Here is a 17,740-nt window from a genome sequence, read left to right as displayed (position 1 = left end):
CTTTTCTAAAACAAAATAACTTTCAAAATCTGAAATTACAAACCCAGAATTTTATCATGTCATTGACAACATTCGTAATGACAAAGTCTTAGTTTGTTCTTGCTTTTAATAATATGCCATTTTGTTTACCTTTAAAAAAAACTGTGTGCTTCCCTCTTTAATTCTTTTCTTAGTAAAATCAGTTGAAAATTCTAATCTGTCTCCTTGACTACCATTTGAGGCAAACAATAATCAAGATGGAATGCAGAAATAAAAAGATCCCCCATCCTCCAAACACTCACCCTGTAAAGCAAATTATGAAAAACAAGCCATTGACAAAAAGCTGAGCAGATGCTCCTGATTTGCAGCCCTTCCTTGGCAATGTGAAATAAACCCAGCAGATGCTTCTCTTAATTGAACACATGGATTACAAATACACACACACACAGAGAGAGAGAGAGAGAGAGAGAGAGAGAGAGAGAGAGAGAGAGAGAGAGAAAGTCCTGCTTCAAACAAAAAACAGTCAAACAAGAAAATAGGGAGCTGTTCCCACAACTCAGGCAAACAGATCTGAGACCCAAACCTGACTTTTGGGTCTCAAGATGTAACAGAAAACCGTAGCAAGGGACAGGACTGAGTTCTCTATGGCAGCATGCAAAAAAAGTTATATAGATTAATTATATAGATTAATTAGTGAATATGTATTCACACATGCTCCTACGAAACAGACAGAAGATAGCTTTAAAATAATATTTTAAATATTGCCAAGATTCGATCATTTTTGTCTGTCTTTTCTGCCAAGACTCTTGTTCAAGCATTGGTTATTTCTCGGTTGGACTACTGCAACCTTCTCACTGGCCTTCCTTCTTCTCACATCAGTCCATTGGTTTCTGTTCACCACTCTGCTGCTAAGATCATCTTCTTGGCTCGCCGCTCTGACCATGTTACTCCACTTCTGAAATCTCTTCATTGGCTTCCAATTCACTTCAGAATCCAATATAAACATCTCCTGGTGACCTACAAAGCTTTTCACTGTCTAGCTCCTTCGTATCTTTCCTCCCTCATCTCAAACTATTGCCCCACTCGTGCTCTTCGCTCCTCTGATGCCATGTTTCTCACCTGCCCAAGGGTCTCTACTTCCCTTGCTCGGCTTCGTCCATTGGTCCAGCTACCACCAACCAATGAGCTGTAGAGGGAGATACAAAGGAGATATGAGAGTGCATCTCAACGGAAAAACAGCGATACACTGGTGCACAGGAGAGGAGAGGTGTAAAGAAGAATGAAATGTAAAAGCACAAAGGTGTAAGTGCTCAGGCTTTCATACGCTATGGAAATGAAGATGGATAATTTGAGGGCAAACCAGGGCAAACGTGTAGGTGTGATGGAGCTCACACACACACACAACAAAGAAAGGGATGGTCAATAGAATGCAACCACAGAAATACACAGGAAGGAAGACAGCATTTCTTTCCCAAGGAGGGAAAATAATCCAGTCTTTCTGCGCTCCAAAAAGAAATGAAACATGGAGGATAAGAGCCAAAATGAGTGCAGGACGTGGACGACATTATGCGGGTATCGGGCTGCAAAACTGCATACCTGGCATGAGGAGTGTGCAATAGATCGCTGATGTGATGGAGCTCTTACAAGCTGTTCTCTGCATCAAAGATAAAACTTTTGCTTTCCCACAACCACCCCTAAGCGAAAATTCCCAAATCGCTAAATTCTGCTCAAGATCCTAGGCATTCATGGTAACTCCAGATGGCTAGTGGGTATATAAACTGAGTTTTTATAAGACTCTGCAAGAGCCTGTGGTCAAGTCCCCTTTGGTGGGAAGTTTCCTAGCATCCTAAAGAGGTGTGAGCAGTTGCTAAGGAAGGTGGGAACCCCGCCCTGCCATGCCCAGTCCGCGTAGGGTTGCCACCTAATTAGCATCTTACTGGCCAGAGCATAATTTTATTCTCTTGAGCAGTTACTTAGAATATAAAACAAACAAACAAAAAGCTTATCCAACAGGTCCAGTTTTATTTATGTATTTGTTGTAATTTTACACGGCCCAATAACCGAAGTTCTCTGAGTGGTATACAATACATTCAAAACAAAAAAATTCAAACTTTCAAAGAAAAAATAAAAATAAATACAGCGCAGAATAAAACCAGCAGCAAACAATAAAACCATTACAACATCATAAAACCAAATGAAAATCAGCAGCAGAATAAAATACTAAAAGCACTCAAACCAGTTCATGAAGTGCTTGGGGGGGGGGGAATAATAAAAAGGCCTTCACCTGCCACTGGAAAGACCAGGGGGGGGATCTACACTACTGCTTTAAAGCGCTTTATAACAGTTTTGAGAACTGTTTGGGCCCAGGACACACTGCAAATACAGTTTTCAAAACGTTTTCAAAGTGCTTTAAAGCGCTTTAAAAGCAGTAGTGTAGATCCCCCCCATGAAACAGGTGCCAGACGTGTCTCTCTGGGGAGGCGCCTCAATTTACATGAGTGCATTTTGTCGCTAAGGGGATATGCAATATTACTGCGCATGCATGGACACTGAAACATCTCCGGTGGGTGTGTTGGAGCTGTAATACAGTTAAGTGGAAACCCATGCTTGACATGGAAATCTAGCTTCTCTTTGAGAAGAGGATTGCAGAGATGGCAGGTGCCATTTTGCAGGGCTGCATTTTGCAAGAGTGTGCGTGTGTGTTGGTCCGTCAGCGGCTGTGCAGCCCAGCCCAACTCAGCAAGCACAAGCCTCTCCCCGCTCAGTCAAGTGATTTCCTACCATCTCACCCCTGGCCATTTCTCAGACAGCACAATGCTCAGGGGACCAAAACTACTATACCATCCTAGACAGGCAAGCTGAGGGTGAGGTGTAAGATACCACATCACACAGATCGCCCATGTAGTCTCCAGACAAAAGAGGAAGCCTCCTCATCACAGAGGAAAGGAACTACGCAAAAGATGCCAGAATGTTTTTGTACACAATGCCAGAATGGTGGCAACCTTAAGTGGAAAGCACCCACTGAGAGTATGGTGGCCACTTACGCATCACGGAAGAAGAGGAAATGCATCATCCAGAACAGGACAAAAGAAAATACAGATTTCTATCACATCAGCATATCCTCATGTACAGGTGCAAATTTGGAAATAAACACTATCTTTTAAATAGAAATACAATACATTTCATCATAGTGGGGGAAGACTGCGACTAGTTAGCTGTCTATATGCATTAAAAGGCTGTGGTGGCTGTGCAGTGGTGCTGCGTCAGTTACATGACGCAGCAGCCACCTCAAAGCCATCGCTGGACTTTCCGAAAAAGCTTTGGATTTAAAAATCAGGGACTTACCCTAACTTTTTATGCTGGAGCAAGTTGACTATGGTCTTTCCACCATCTGTCCTCATTCCGGTGTTGAAGCTGAGGCTTTCCCGGGTGGATGGCGACCCCCTGATTTACTGCTGGAAGCCTGGGCAGGGGGCAGGCCCAGCAAGCCGAACGGCCGCCAGAAAGCCCACGCTGCCTTCGGCATGGGATTAACCGCCGCCACCCCCGCAACATCTGAAGCCTGGGTTTTTCCCCAAAGCAGCAGCAACCCGGCACCATCAAGGCAGCCCCAGGTTACCTGTGACTTTGCTCAGTCTGCTGTCCAGGTGCGCATTGTGGCTGGGGAACTTCAAGGCCCCTGCTGCTCTCCCTTCTTTCAATCAATCTTGGATAGCCCTTCAAATAGAGTAGTGTCTTTAAATAGAGGACACCTTCAAATAGAGGACTATCCTCTGTAAAGTAGGACACATGGCCACCCTAAGTGGCAGTGGTTACCTGGAGCCCACCTACACCGGGGATCTACTCTGGTTCTACTCTGCCTCACAAACGTTTGTGGCACAAAGACGTTCCCTCCTCTCCACAGGAAACATGGGTTTTCATGCTGGAGTTGTTTTGTGATGGATTTTCCCAGCCCCACCAACACAGAGGGGCTGCCTATAAGGTGCTGGGATGCCCCAACGTTAAACAAAACCCTCGCTTTTGCTGTTACAGGGTGATGGTGTTTAATCCAGATGCAGAGGGAGGGCGCAGGGTTTCCGGCAGCCATTCAGCTCGCTGGCCCGCCCCTGCTCTCTGCCCGGGCAGGCTAGCAACCAATCAGGGGTCGCCATCCCCCCCTGGGGAACGCCTCTGCCACGATGCTGAAGTGGGGATAGATGGTGGATGCACCATATTCACCTCGCTCTGGCAAAAAAGTTAGGGTAAGTCCCTGACTCCTTCAAATCACAGTTTACTGGGAAAGCCCACCCACCCCGCCACGGATGGCTGCTGTGTTGTATAACCACGGGGTTTTTGGAGCATCTAAGCAATTCCGGAGATGCTTTCCAACATGGTTCTGTTCAACGCCACTATTTCATGAAATTGGATTTGCTCCTCCCATGGAACATGCAGCCAATTATCAAAGAAAAGAAAAGAAAAAAGAAAAGAAGAGAAAAGCTTTTGCCTGGCAGACTGTGGGTGGAATCTCGTGATATCAACAAGCTGCCATTAAACAAAAAACGAAACAAAACAGGCTCCTCCCACAGCCGGCCCTACTATTACATGCAGTGGAAGTCCATGCCCGGCTTGAGGGAGAGAGAGGAGTGTGTGTGCCTGTGTGTGTGCCTGCATGCCTCTTCCTCTCTGCAAAGCAGCATGCTCAGCAGGAGCAGCCAGGCCAATGGAGGACCCATGGCACCCCTCTCTTCTTGCAGCAGTGGCCAGCGTCAGTGCAGGGGGCTGCCGAATCCTCCGCCTCCTTCCAGGGAAGGGCCTCTGTGGAACCTGGGGCTCCAGCGTGGGGAGAGAGGGGTGCCGCTGATCCTTCATTGCACTGCGCACTCGGCACCCCCGTGGCCCAGCTACTTGTGCCGAGCAAGGCTACTGATGCGGTGAGATTCCACCCATCGTCTGCCACGCAGAAGCAGTTCATTTTTGAAAGAATGGATTTAATTGTCTGTGTGTGCAATGAGAGGAGAGAATCTGATTTCATGAAAATGTGGTTTCAGAAAGCATCTCTGTTTGATGAGGCCCTGTACATTCCTTTCTAGAGTCAGAAGCAGAAAGGATATTCTCTACCACCTTCATTAGCAGCCAATTTGGAATGTTCTAGGGTTATGCGAGGGTTGTTTAACCCTTAAATAACCCTCCCCAGCTGGGTTCACACAGCGCAACAAGCACCAGCAACCCCAGTTAGGGGGTTGCATATTCATAATGGTGGAGGGCAGCCTCTCAAGGGTTAATTAACCCAAGATGGGCTGTGTTGTCATCCAAACCAGGTCATTCTCTGCAAAAAAAAAAAACCGAAGGTCCTGTGGTACCTAAAGGCTAACAAATTTATTATGGCATAAGCTTTCATAATTTCTGCTTATGAAAACCTCTCCTTTCCTTAGGTAATATCCCCATTTCCCTGTTCATAGTAGGGAGGTAATATGGAGTTTACAGTAGGTTGTTACAAAAATCTTTTAATCTAGGTTTATAGGTGATTTCTGATTTTCCAACAAACCATGCTTAGCAAGTACTTTTTGTGTGCTCTTATCACATGTTCAGTACTACGGTGTAAAGTTTACTTCCCAGTAAATAAAACCCTGACACTGAAATAACTGGAACCAAAATTGCACCCTCTTGCTGTACTGATGGTAGGGAATAATTTTTTCCCTTAAGTTTCAACCCAAAGCAAGGAGATCTCATTGTGTTATAATCATTGCTTCCTGTTTGTTACCTAATGACATCATTTCCTGTTTCCTGTCTGATTATATCCTTGCCAACTGTTTTTCTCAAGCATTAACCAACTTCCCACTCTCCCACCCCCTTTCTTGTTAAACAAAAATACCATAATAAATATCTCTGTAACTGGAGGTCTTGACAGAAGAGAGTGCAGCTCCCTTGGTTAACCATTCCATTGCCAGAATGCATGGGAACCATAAATTAGATACTGTTCAATCATTGACTTTTGTGTATGATTAAAGGCTTATTAAGCATTGTGGACCACTTTGTTGTTGGGGGACCTAACTACCACCATTTAAAAATAGTTTCTGGGTACCAAATTGGCACTTCATAATTAAAATATAGTGCATGTAATATGCACCATTCTTTTATAATTATTTTGATTAAAGTTCTTTTTTCTTTCTTTTTTCTTTTTAGATTTCCTCCCTTCATCCTAGCACCAGCTGGGTCTGATATTTCTGATCCTGTATGCCTCTGTTTTTGTCAGAGGTAGTATTTTTTTCTGTGTATAACACACTGTGCAGAATTCATGACAAATATGTTGGTAAATAATAATAATAATAATAATAATAATAATAATAATAATTAGGGTTCTGGGTGGCTTGACCACCAAAACTCTTTCTGCAAGGAGCTCAAGGCCATATTCATTGGGATATTTATTTTCTCACAACTCTATGGCCCAGTTTGCACAAAACGAGAAGCTACCGTGGGTGAATTTCCCTGCAGGGGTTCTCAGTTTGATGGTGGTGGCCATTTTGAATATTTAGGAGGCACTGTATCTCTTGTTATGTGCAAACCCGGAGAGGGTGCGTTGTTGGGTGTTTGACAAGCCAACCACAACCTGAAAACAGCCCATGGGTTCTGGGTGGCTTGTCAGCCACCCCAACAACCTATTCTCACCTAGGGGCTGTCTTGACAGTGGCAGTTTGCCCCCACTTTAGGGAGGGAAACCATGCTTTTGCAGCTGTGGAGTGGCATCATGTGTCAGGTAATCCCGACGCAGGAGGCAGTGTGGGCTTTCTGGCACCCATTCAGTTCACCAGGCCTGCCCCCTCCCCTGGCTTCTAGCAACCAATGGGATGTCACCTTCTGCCCAGGAACACCCTTGCTACGGCGCTGGAGTGAGGCAGACATCAAAAGAGCTGTGCTGACCTCGCTCCAGTAGAAAAAGTCAGGGTAAATCCCTGACTTTTCCAATGTGCATCTTTGTATCTTTGCCCTGCAGTGGCAGCAAATCAGCATCTGCGTCATATAACCGACGTAGAGTGGATTCGCAGTTGGCGTTGAGTCAGCCCCCTAGTTTGCACTTAACAAGAAGCTGCTGCATCAGGCGCCTGAACTGCCAACCTGGCGCCTGCAGGGGTCGCAACCCACCATGGCTACTAAGGGCTTTGCTAGACCTACCTGGGAATCCGGGCCTGTAGATTCATCATCAACAACAGAAAAATCAAGCAACTTTGCCTTGTCAATGTTAATGTTCAAAACTGCTAATCCATTCAAACGTTCTTGCACCATTGCGGACCAAAAGTATCACTTGATTCATTTTAGGACAGTGAAGCTCCTCTCATTAGAGGCCACTGTTGCTGGCAATGACAGAAAAATGTGCAACGCAATGAGGACATTTGGGAAAATATTGCCCAATCTCAAGTTCAATATTTGAGCTACTTTGTAACAAATCTTTACCAAAGGGTCCCCCCCTTTGCCTCTACCAGGGGGACTTGGAGTAGGCTCCCTCAAAATCATAGGCCCATGCCAACTGCCCCCCTGCCCAGCCCTGCTATGGGGGGGGGCGCTTTTAATCAGGGGAACTGTGTGAGGGAGAAAGTTAACCTCTTTTCCCCAGTCCCATTGCCCCCCCCCCCCGATTTGGCACCCCCAGTCACATCTCCAAGGCTGTTAATTTCATTTTTAAAAAAACTGTGGGAGATCCAGATATTCTGGGGGGGGGGTGTCTTCACGGTGCCGCTTTGCCTCTCCTTCCCAGTAAAACCCCACAATATTGCTGCTGTGGGGTAGGTGCTTGAAATCCCCACGCCAGGAGGGAGCGTAGACTTTCTGGCGGCCATCCAGCTCAAGGGGTCCTCCCCCTGCCCAGCTTCTGGTGACCTATCAGTGGTTGCCATCAGCCCTGGAACACCCCCAGATTGACGCAGAAGGGAGGTCACGCTGTGGAAGGACCATGGTGACCTCACTTCAAAGGAAAAAGGTGGGGTAAGTCCCAGATTTTTAAAAAATCGCAGCTTCAGGGAGAAGCACCACAGTGGCCATGAGTTGGTGGCTGCAACGTATAATTGACGCAGAGCCGCCATGCTGCCACCGCGGGATAAATAAGGCACATACACAGCCCCACCCCACCCCACCCCCGGTCACATCTAGTTTGGTCCTTAGAAAGATCTTCGGTGGCCACTGCTGGTTTCTTCCTGTTTGAATGAGTTTTTGTTGTTGTTGTTATAATCATTTATCTAATAAATCCATTCATGCTAATCCAGTCTTCATACGTCTACAGGAGGGTAGAGGTTATGCTGTGCTGTAGGGATACAGGGCAATTTCGGACTTCCTGTTGATTTGAATTCTGAGTTACCACAAAGCCAAGCAGCACCTCCAACAACACCCTGCACGAAAGATTCCACGTACTAAGCAAACATGAACCAATAGAGGGCGCTCCAGGCACACCTGTGGATTTGTAGCAGGCTGCATGAAATACATACAGCGTGTGAAAGACAAAGTGAGTTCCTGTCATGATTTCAGTATATATCCTGAACGCTAAAAGTGTGGGGTGGGGTGGGGTGGAGTGGCTGTGCTTTGTGACTGGTGCAGATGTGAAATCCCTCACAGAAACTTTTGGTTGTTTATTCGTTCAGTCGCTTCCGACTCTTCATGACTTCATGGACCAGCCCACGCCAGAGCTTTCTGTCGGCCGTTGCCACCCCTAGCTCCTCCAATATTTTAATTTTATTTATTATTGCATTTATATCCCACCTTTTTTTCCTCCAAGGAACCCAATACATCCTCATCCTCCTCTCCATTTTATCCTCACAACAACAACCCTGTGAGGTGGGTTGGGCTGAGAGTCTGTGACTGGCCCAAAGTCACCCAGTGGGTTTCCCTGGCCGAGTGGGGACTAGAACCCGGATCTCCCAACTCCCACTCCAACACTTAAGCCACTACACCACACTGGCTCTTTCCATCAGAGACCCCTTATCATGCACAAAGGAGCTCACATTAACCAAGAATTTCAGCCATCTTTGTTGGAGCTACAGGTACAATGAACTTCCACTGGGTCATAAACCCAGTATCTAGGGGCCTGTCTTCATGGCGCCGCTTCACCACTCCTTCCCTCCGAAACCCCACAGGATCGCTGCTGCGAGGTAGTGGCATGTAGCCTACATTGCAGAAGACAGCGCAAGGTTTACCGACAGTCATCTGGGTACTAGAGCCCGCCCCCTGCCTTATTTGGCTTCCGCTGACCAATCAGTGGTTGCCATCTGCCCCAGCCCAGCCAACCCAGCTTGATGCAGAAGGACTGTGGTGATCTCGCTCTGAAGAAAAAAGTTGGGTTAAGTCCCAGACTTTTCTAATGCGCAGCTTCATATATTTGTCCCATGGTGGCTGCAAGTTGGCTGCTGTGTCATATAACTGACACAGCGCCAATTCACAGCCACCGCAGAGCTTTGAAGACATACAGACAGCTCACAGGGCAGACTCAACCCACTCACTCTCTAACCATCCTCCTTCTATATCCCAGGGTGAGACCAAACATGTTGATTTCCTGGAGATTTTTTTTTTTCATTTATATCTCAGGAGTTAACTACTCAGACACACAACACCATAACTTTGGTCATAAACACCTATTTTCTTTAAGTATTACTAGTTACTCCTGTAAGAAAGGGTGCCTATGACCAATGCCTTGGATAATTAACATTGGTGATAAAATAAACTTGTTGGTTTCTGCCAGGTGGAGCTAAAACGTCTCCCTTTTAATCTTCTATAAGCCTGCGGACCGCGGAATGCTGGGAGTTATATGACTTTTTTCTGTCTAAACATGCATAGGATTGTGCCCCAAATTAATAAACTCTTGCACTTTCATTGTCTTTTAAAGCTACCTCTCTTGCAAAACTAGCAAGAACAGACTATCAGCTTTTCATTTTTAAATCATGGGCTAAACCTTATTATCACTGGAGAAAGGCTCAAAAATGTAATTTCTGTGTGAGATCATCACATTTCAGAAACTTCACATTTAATTAAACCTCAGATGTATTGCACTTTCAGCATCAGGTCACAATCCAGGACCATCATGTAAAGGACCTGCAAATTTCCATAAATGGCCAATCATTAGCGTGCAATAAATTGCCCATGTAGAGAAAATCTATTACTGACTCTCCTTAACAAAGCAGAAGTCTGACAAGTCTAACATGTTTATTCAGAACAGAAGTCGATTCCACTGAGTTCAATGAGGCTGACTCCTGAGTAACTGTGCACAAGATTGCACCTGGATCCATAACAGCTAATGCTTCATTGAAGCAACTATTCAGGGAAGCAAAAAACTGGACTTCGCACAGAGTTGTGGCCAGTGGATAAACGAAGCAAAGAGCCTGTGTCCTTGGGGCTATGGGTGTAGATGTCTAAAAAACATTAGCTAAACCATTCCTGAATTCTGAGCATGGTTCAGCTATTTTGTCTCATCCTCTCTAGAATGCAAATTTCCCCACCTCCAAGAATACATAGGCTAGAGAGGCAGAACACAAGAAGTTTCCAGGGTAACATTTGGAGAGGCTAAAATGTATCCTATGACCATGTCATTAATCAACACACCATTGTTCTATGAAGGAATATAATGAAGATGCAGCTCCAGGTGGCTTCAGACGCTAAAACAAAATTGCATTGATCTAAGATTCATGTCAAGCTGAAGCATGGAGTAGTTCAGAGGAGAAAAGGAAAGTCGGTCAGCTGACATTTCTGTGTGCAACATCTCTGACCTCCATACCGTAAGCATACGAGTGGGTGACGACTGAGCTGCAGGTATCACATACAACACAATTACGTCACCCATAACCTTCACATTATATTACTTCACTGATCTTTAAACAACAGGGAAGTGCCTGGACTGAAGTTTGTCTGCAGTTCTTCACTCTCCAATATGGGACTTCTTTCCCCTAAACTCAGACATGGGAGGACTCTTTGTAGTTATTCAATGGTTAGGGGAATGCACTCTGCATGTGCTCAGGAATTAACTTCAATAAAAGAATGTCCTCAGAAGCAGTTCAATAACTTGATCACAGGAACTGGTTGAACTTGAGAAATGGTTCTTATTTGGGTTACACTATTTTGCAGGTGGTGACATATAATTGCACAGGTGGTACTTTCTTAGGATCATAGGGGGTTGTGAGAGGGGCTCTATTTGAATGTATAAATGGTGGCTGGAGGAGAAAACTGTCCATCTGCATATAAAGAATCTGATACCTTAAATGTTAAGGCTTAAAGAAATTGTAATAGACTCGCAAAACACCTGCTGCCTGCTGCCATTTATAAATATGTATAGATGCCAGGAGGAATTTGCTTCTTAGAAAATCAGCTCATGCCAAGAAGTAAGTCAGTGAGTATCCTTTGAAACCTTCTGATCCAGTTGTGTTGGCGCATGTACTGTATACTTCTACTTAACCTACTAAGCTACCAGAGCCAGAAATATCCTGTGACTGTGCATTCCACAGGCTTGTTGAAGCTTGATCAAAGGCAAAGTCCTTTTATGGTATTGTGGCCTTTTCTGCCAGTTGAACAGTGCTGTTTCTCATTGTATAGAACAAGCTTCAGGTTAAAGAACGTGACCTTGTGCAGGGATGGCCAATGGTCAATCTAACACAGCATTACAGTGGACAATAAGAAAGAGCATTTAAATTCTGTAGTAATAGGATGGGTTTTCTAGTCCTCGTGGTAGAAATGTGCAGGATGTTTCTATGGATGTCTCAGGGTTGACTTCCCCAGATTTTATTTCTGGAGGTGCTTCTAAAGAGACACCTGTGATAAACTATGAAGCATTAGCACCCCATACAGCTCACTGTGCCTCTGCCCTCCCTTGTCACCTTCACTCTAACCCTGTTCTCCAAGTGCTGTCCTTGGTTTAGCAGAAGCTGCAGTTTTATCATCTTATCAGGTCCAGTTTCAAGTTGCTAACTGGAACACTGCCAGATAGGTAGGAGGAGCATTTAAGTAGTGAGCGGAGATGTGAGCCTGACTTGTGCATTCCAGTGACTCTAGAGTAAGGAGAGGGGGATCTTCATAGCCTAAAGCAAGGGTGGGGAATCTGTGACCCTCCAAATAGGGTTGAGTTCTAGCCCCCATCTGCCCCAGCCAGCATGACCAATGGTCAGGAATGAGGGGAGTTGTGATCCAACAACATCTGGAAAGTCACCCATTCCCTACTCCTGCTTTAAAGCCTTCATTAAAGCATTACTCCCCCAGAGACAAAGACTACTGAATTTGGCTATCAGATTTTTTGTCATTGCAATGTAATAAGGTCCATATTAAAGGCTGTCTTTTCCCATGTCAGCCTGTCCACCGAAATGTGCCCTTCTCTGTCCCTGCCCTGGTCCCCGGGCTGTCACATCATTAGAACCATAGAGCTGAAGGGGGTCTTGTAGGCCATCTAGCCCAACTCATTGCTTGATGCAGGGAACCCTCAGCGACAGCATCCCCAACAGATGGCGGTCCAGCCTCCTCCTGAAGACTTGTATTGAAGGAGAGTCCATCTTCGTTGAACTGCTCTTGCCATTATGGCATTTCTCCTAATGTTCAACCAAAATGCCTCTATATCCAAATACGGAGTCCTGCCTTCTGGGGCAACAGACCCATTGCTCTCTTCCATGAGACAGCCCTCCAGATATTTGCAGACAGGGAGAAAACCATTCAGTTCATAGTTTATCTATTTATTTATTACATTTCTATACTGCTCAATAGCTGAAGCTCTCTGTTAATGTGAACTGACCAAATTTTGCACTTTTGAACCAATGCATGAATCTAAGTTATTGTTCAAACTTTGCGCTTCTCCAAATTTTGCTGTGGAGTTCTCCAATAAAAAAAAACTCATACAAACATGCCTAGATTAGGGAGAAGAATGATTTAAAAAGCACACTATATTAGGGAAATTGCTTGCAACAAATGTGCATGTTAAGCAAAAATACCTACCAATCAGGAGTTGCCATCTGCCTGGACACCACTCCAATGCAACTGTGGAACAAGGTGACAGACGACAGATGCTGTCGTCGCCTCGCTGCAAGAGAAACAAGTCGGGGTAAGTCACCAACTTTTTTTATTTCGGATCTTCTGGGGAAAGCCCTGGGCTGGCTCCACAATGGCTGCTGCGTCATATAAATGACCTAACATCACTGCAGAGCCACCCCGGGGCTTTCCCCTCGTCAAGACAAGGCCTTGGTCGCAATACTCCAGATGGTGCAGAATAAGGAGAAATTCTAACTGCCCATGACTTGGAAGCAATGGTTCTGTAAGCGCCATCCGACGAGCGTTTTATTGCATGCTCGTTATTGGGCACTCACCGAGTTTGCTCAGGTCCCTCACATGACGTCATCTGCCTCTTGTGAGCCTTCCACCCCTTCTGGCCTTCCTTGTGCAACAACAACAAAAACCTCATTAAGTCCGATGTTTTTCTAAATTTGGAATTGTTGCTCTCTCCTGCTGTGTGCAGGAGAAGCAGTGCCATTAGAATAGGTCTCTGGAGAGGCCACCAGTGAGGGAGGAAGCAGCAGCCAGGCACCTCTCCACCGTGCCTGGGTCCAGCTCCAGCTGAGAGCCCCCTCCCTCCTGCTACCAACTGAAACTGCACAGGCCACCAGAGAGGGAGAAAGCAGCAGCCAGGCACCTTTCCACCATGCCTGGGTCCAGCTCCAGCTGAGAGCCCCCTCCCTCCTGCTGTCACCTGTAACTGCTGAACTTTACAACTAAGATTGTAGTGCCTGAATTTGCTTTCCTTTTCCCCCTCCTCCTCCTCCCTCCCAGTCCCCTTTCCTTTTGTGTCATGTCTTTTAGATTGTAAGCCTGTGGGCAGGGACTGTCAAGAAATACTTTTGTAAGCCGCCGTGAGAGCCTTTTTTGGCTGAATGGCGGCATAAAAATCCTTAAATAAATAAAATAAATAAAATAAATAGCAAACTCAATGGGTCTAATGCTCGTTCTGTACTTCCTCTTTTGAAAGAGGAGGTAACTGAGGAATGAAAACACGGGCGGAGAAGTGAGGTAGGGAGCGCATCCCCCCCCCCCCCGGCGTGATGGAGCTCTGTGAATGCAGCCTAAACGTGCATTTGCCTTCCTTACAGCTGCAGGAAAGTGAGTGATGACCAAAGGGGGCTTCCTTCTCTGTGATGGTGGCCCCACCCACCCTCAGATCCGCCACCTTTGGACACTTCTCAGGAATGTTCATTTGAAACCAGTTCGAACTTTTCAGCACAAGGTGAAAAGCTTTTTCTTTCCCCAGTCCTCTTAGATCTGTACATTTTAACTTTGTTTTATTTGTTATGTTGTTGTAGGCCATGCCTTACATTTTTGTAACTGTTTTCAGTTTTCTGTTTATTGATTGCATTGTTATGGTTCTTCCTTTTTACTTCTTTGGAAATCTTTGGATCAAAGAACAGAGTAACAAATGACTAAAATAAAATAAATATAGTGACCATAATCTGATTTTCATGTGTCAGTTTTTGCCTAGTGATTATTTCAAATGAATACACTGTCCTATAATGCAAATCCATACCAGAATAAATCTTTAGTGGTGGAATAAGATTTCCAGGCAAATGGTGTGATTTATCTCAGCATCTCTCCCATTGGAGATTAGGCTGTGTGCTAGCAACCGTACCACCCTAAAGAATTCCCCAAGTATATTCCATTTTGAGATCTCTTCTTCTTCACTGAAGCTGAATGGACTCATTACATTAAAGGTCATTTTGATGCTGTTTGGACTTTATACTGTTATACTGTTAGTTTTACCCTACCCTGTGCCTGTTTACCCTACCCAGTGCCTGTTTGCATTCTCTTCCCCTCCTTATCGCTTTACTATGATTTTAATAGAATGTAAGCCTATGCGGCAGGGTCTTGCTATTTACTGTTTTACGCTGTACAGCACCATGTACATAGATGGTGCTATATAAATAAATAATAATAATTTTATTTACTAGAAACTAAGGGGTTCTTCCTGTTTGAGAGTCACATATTTAAACCATGACCCTGGACACATTGGTCCAGGGTCCAAAATGAAGGTGAGAGCAATGGAGAACTCTATACATCCAAAACTGTAGCAGGCACGCACGCACACACATCGTTTCTGAACCCCTGCAGTAAATTAGTGCTGTGAGAGCAGGCGATGGGGGAAAAGGCACCCAGTGCAAGTTAAATGCTTCTTTTAGTACTGATCTCAGAGAGTCTTGATGTGTCAAAGGACTATACTTTCAAATAGGATGCAGTCCCAATACCTTCATTCATTCACCCATTCATTCATGTATTACATTTCTATACCACCCTATAGCCAAAACTCTCTGGGTGGTTCACAAGGCAATAAAACATAATATAAGAACTTTATCATAAAAAAATGTAAAATAGTTTAAATTGGTTAAAAACTATTAGCAATAAATTAGCAGGACCCTTTTTTTTTTTAACTAACATTAAAAAGGCCCATTATATGTCATCACATGCCTGGGAGTCATAACCTGATGCAGAAAAGATGATACTGTTGGTGCCTGGTGGAGCTTACTTCTGAGCAAACATGCATAGTATAGGAATGACACCCAGCTGTGACAGGTGCAGACTCCTGGGCTGCTGAATACAGGCTTTTGTTCCCAAAACACTGCTAGTTGGCTTTGTATACCTAATAACGGCTGATCAGTATGTGAATCACATTCTCCAGATCGGAACCATAATCTCCTTGGAACTGTCTCATCAGTGTCAAAGGACTATCTTATCAAATAAGTATGCCTGGAATAACAACCTTGGACTGTAATCCTAATGCATTCTTACCCGGGAGTAATCCCTACGGAATACAGTGGGATTTACTTCTGAACAAACACACATAGACCCTGTTCAGACGACACGCTAAGCCATGGTGGTTAAGCATTTTGATCTAAACATTATGGCTTAGTGTGTCATGTGAACCATGACTTAGTATGTGGTGTGAACCATTCCTAACTATGGTGACTATATAACCATGGTTTAAACATGCTCACAAACCATTTGCTGCAAAAGGGTTAGCGTGGCCTAACCATGGTTTAGTGTGTTGTCTGAACAGGCCCATAGCAGCATAGGAGTACAATGTTCATTCCTTTTCAAATCCTAAAGATCTGCATCCCTGGTACTTCATTCTACATGAAAGCAAGAAGCTGACTTTGCTGTTTAAATTAGCTATTCCCTGGAGAAGAGACAAGGAGGAAATTCAAAGCACAAAGCTGACTCAGCCATATGAAACGACTGTCTCCAAATCTTCAGCACCCCCACGGTCCTCTGTAGCTGACTCTGTGCAGTGCAATAAAGAGTGAAACTTAAGTCATTACAGCCATTTTCCTAATGACCCCGATGATTTACTGGCTCAATGCCATTCAGGTACTTTCATTTCCCTCTTGGCACATACCAGTAATTCAGGCTTTACATAACTAAAGAGTAGGGAGATTACTTGTTCCATTTGTGATTTTAGTATTCCAATTATGAAGCAATTGCCCCATCTTTTCTATTTCTGGAATTCCAAGGTGTTATTTACCACCTCATATGGAGGTATGTCTAGACTTAATAGACTCATATAAAGCTATTTTGACTTACTAGGCACCTCAGGATTGGAGGCTAAAATCTAGCCTAGTGAGAAGTCATGGGTATGCATTGTTGCCTCAGGCCTGGGTGGCCAGGTGTCCCATGTTACAGATGACAATTCTCTATTTGAAGAGCTGTCAAAAGACAGCCTTCTATTTGAAGGTATCCTCTATGATGGAATGTCCAGTCCAAGGCTAGATTTATACTACTGATTTATAGCACTTATAACTGTTGGGGCACGTTACACGTTCCATATACCAGCTTCATAGTGTTATTTCCTGCTTTGCTATATTATCCAAAATATCCCAACAAATGTAGCTGTGTGTCCTACAAGGTATAAATGCGCAAGGGGTATATAGTGTGACCATGATTCATCCTCATCAGGTGTGGCTGTGGATGTGCTGAACCGGTGCTTGGCTGCGACAATGGACTGGATGAGGGCTAATAAACTGAAGCTCAATCCAGACAAGACTGAGATGCTGCTGGTGGGTGGTTCCTCTGATCGGATGGGGAGTGTTCAACCGGTTCTGGATGGGGTTGCACTCCCCCTGAAGGAGCAGGTTCGTAGCTTGGGGGTTCTCCTAGAACCATCTTTGTCACTTGAGGCTCAGGTGGCCTCGGTGGCACGGAGTGCTTTCTACCAACTTCAGTTGGTGGCCCAGCTACGCCCCTATCTGGACAGGGATAACCTAGCTTCAGTTGTCCATACTCTGGTAACTTCCAAATTAGATTACTGCAATGCCCTCTACATGGGGCTGCCTTTGAAGACGGTCCGGAAGCTGCAGCTTGTGCAAAATGCGGCGACCAGATTGATAGCTGGAACAGGGAGGTTTGAGCATGTAACACCGATTCTGGCCCGCTTGCATTGGCTGCCTATATGCTTCCGAGCCCAATTCAAGGTGCTGGTCTTAACCTATAAAGCCCTACATGGCTTGGGACCACAATACCTGATGGAACGCCTCTCCCGACATGAACCTACCCGTACACTGCGCTCAACATCTAAGGTCCTCCTCCGAGTGCCTACTCCAAGGGAAGCTCGGAGGATGGCAACAAGGGAGAGGGCCTTTTCAGTGGTGGCCCCCCGACTGTGGAATGATCTCCCCGATGAGGCTCGCCTGGCGCCAACATTGTTATCTTTTCGGCGCCAGGTCAAGACTTTTCTTTTCTCCCAGGCATTTTTAACAGCATTTTAACAGCATTTAACAACGTTAAGTTTATTTTTAAT

Source organism: Elgaria multicarinata, chromosome 2, assembly GCF_023053635.1.
Source record: "Elgaria multicarinata webbii isolate HBS135686 ecotype San Diego chromosome 2, rElgMul1.1.pri, whole genome shotgun sequence".
NCBI lineage: Eukaryota > Metazoa > Chordata > Lepidosauria > Squamata > Anguidae > Elgaria > Elgaria multicarinata.
The sequence above is the reverse complement of the archived record's forward strand: the minus strand, read 5'-3'. Positions refer to the sequence as shown.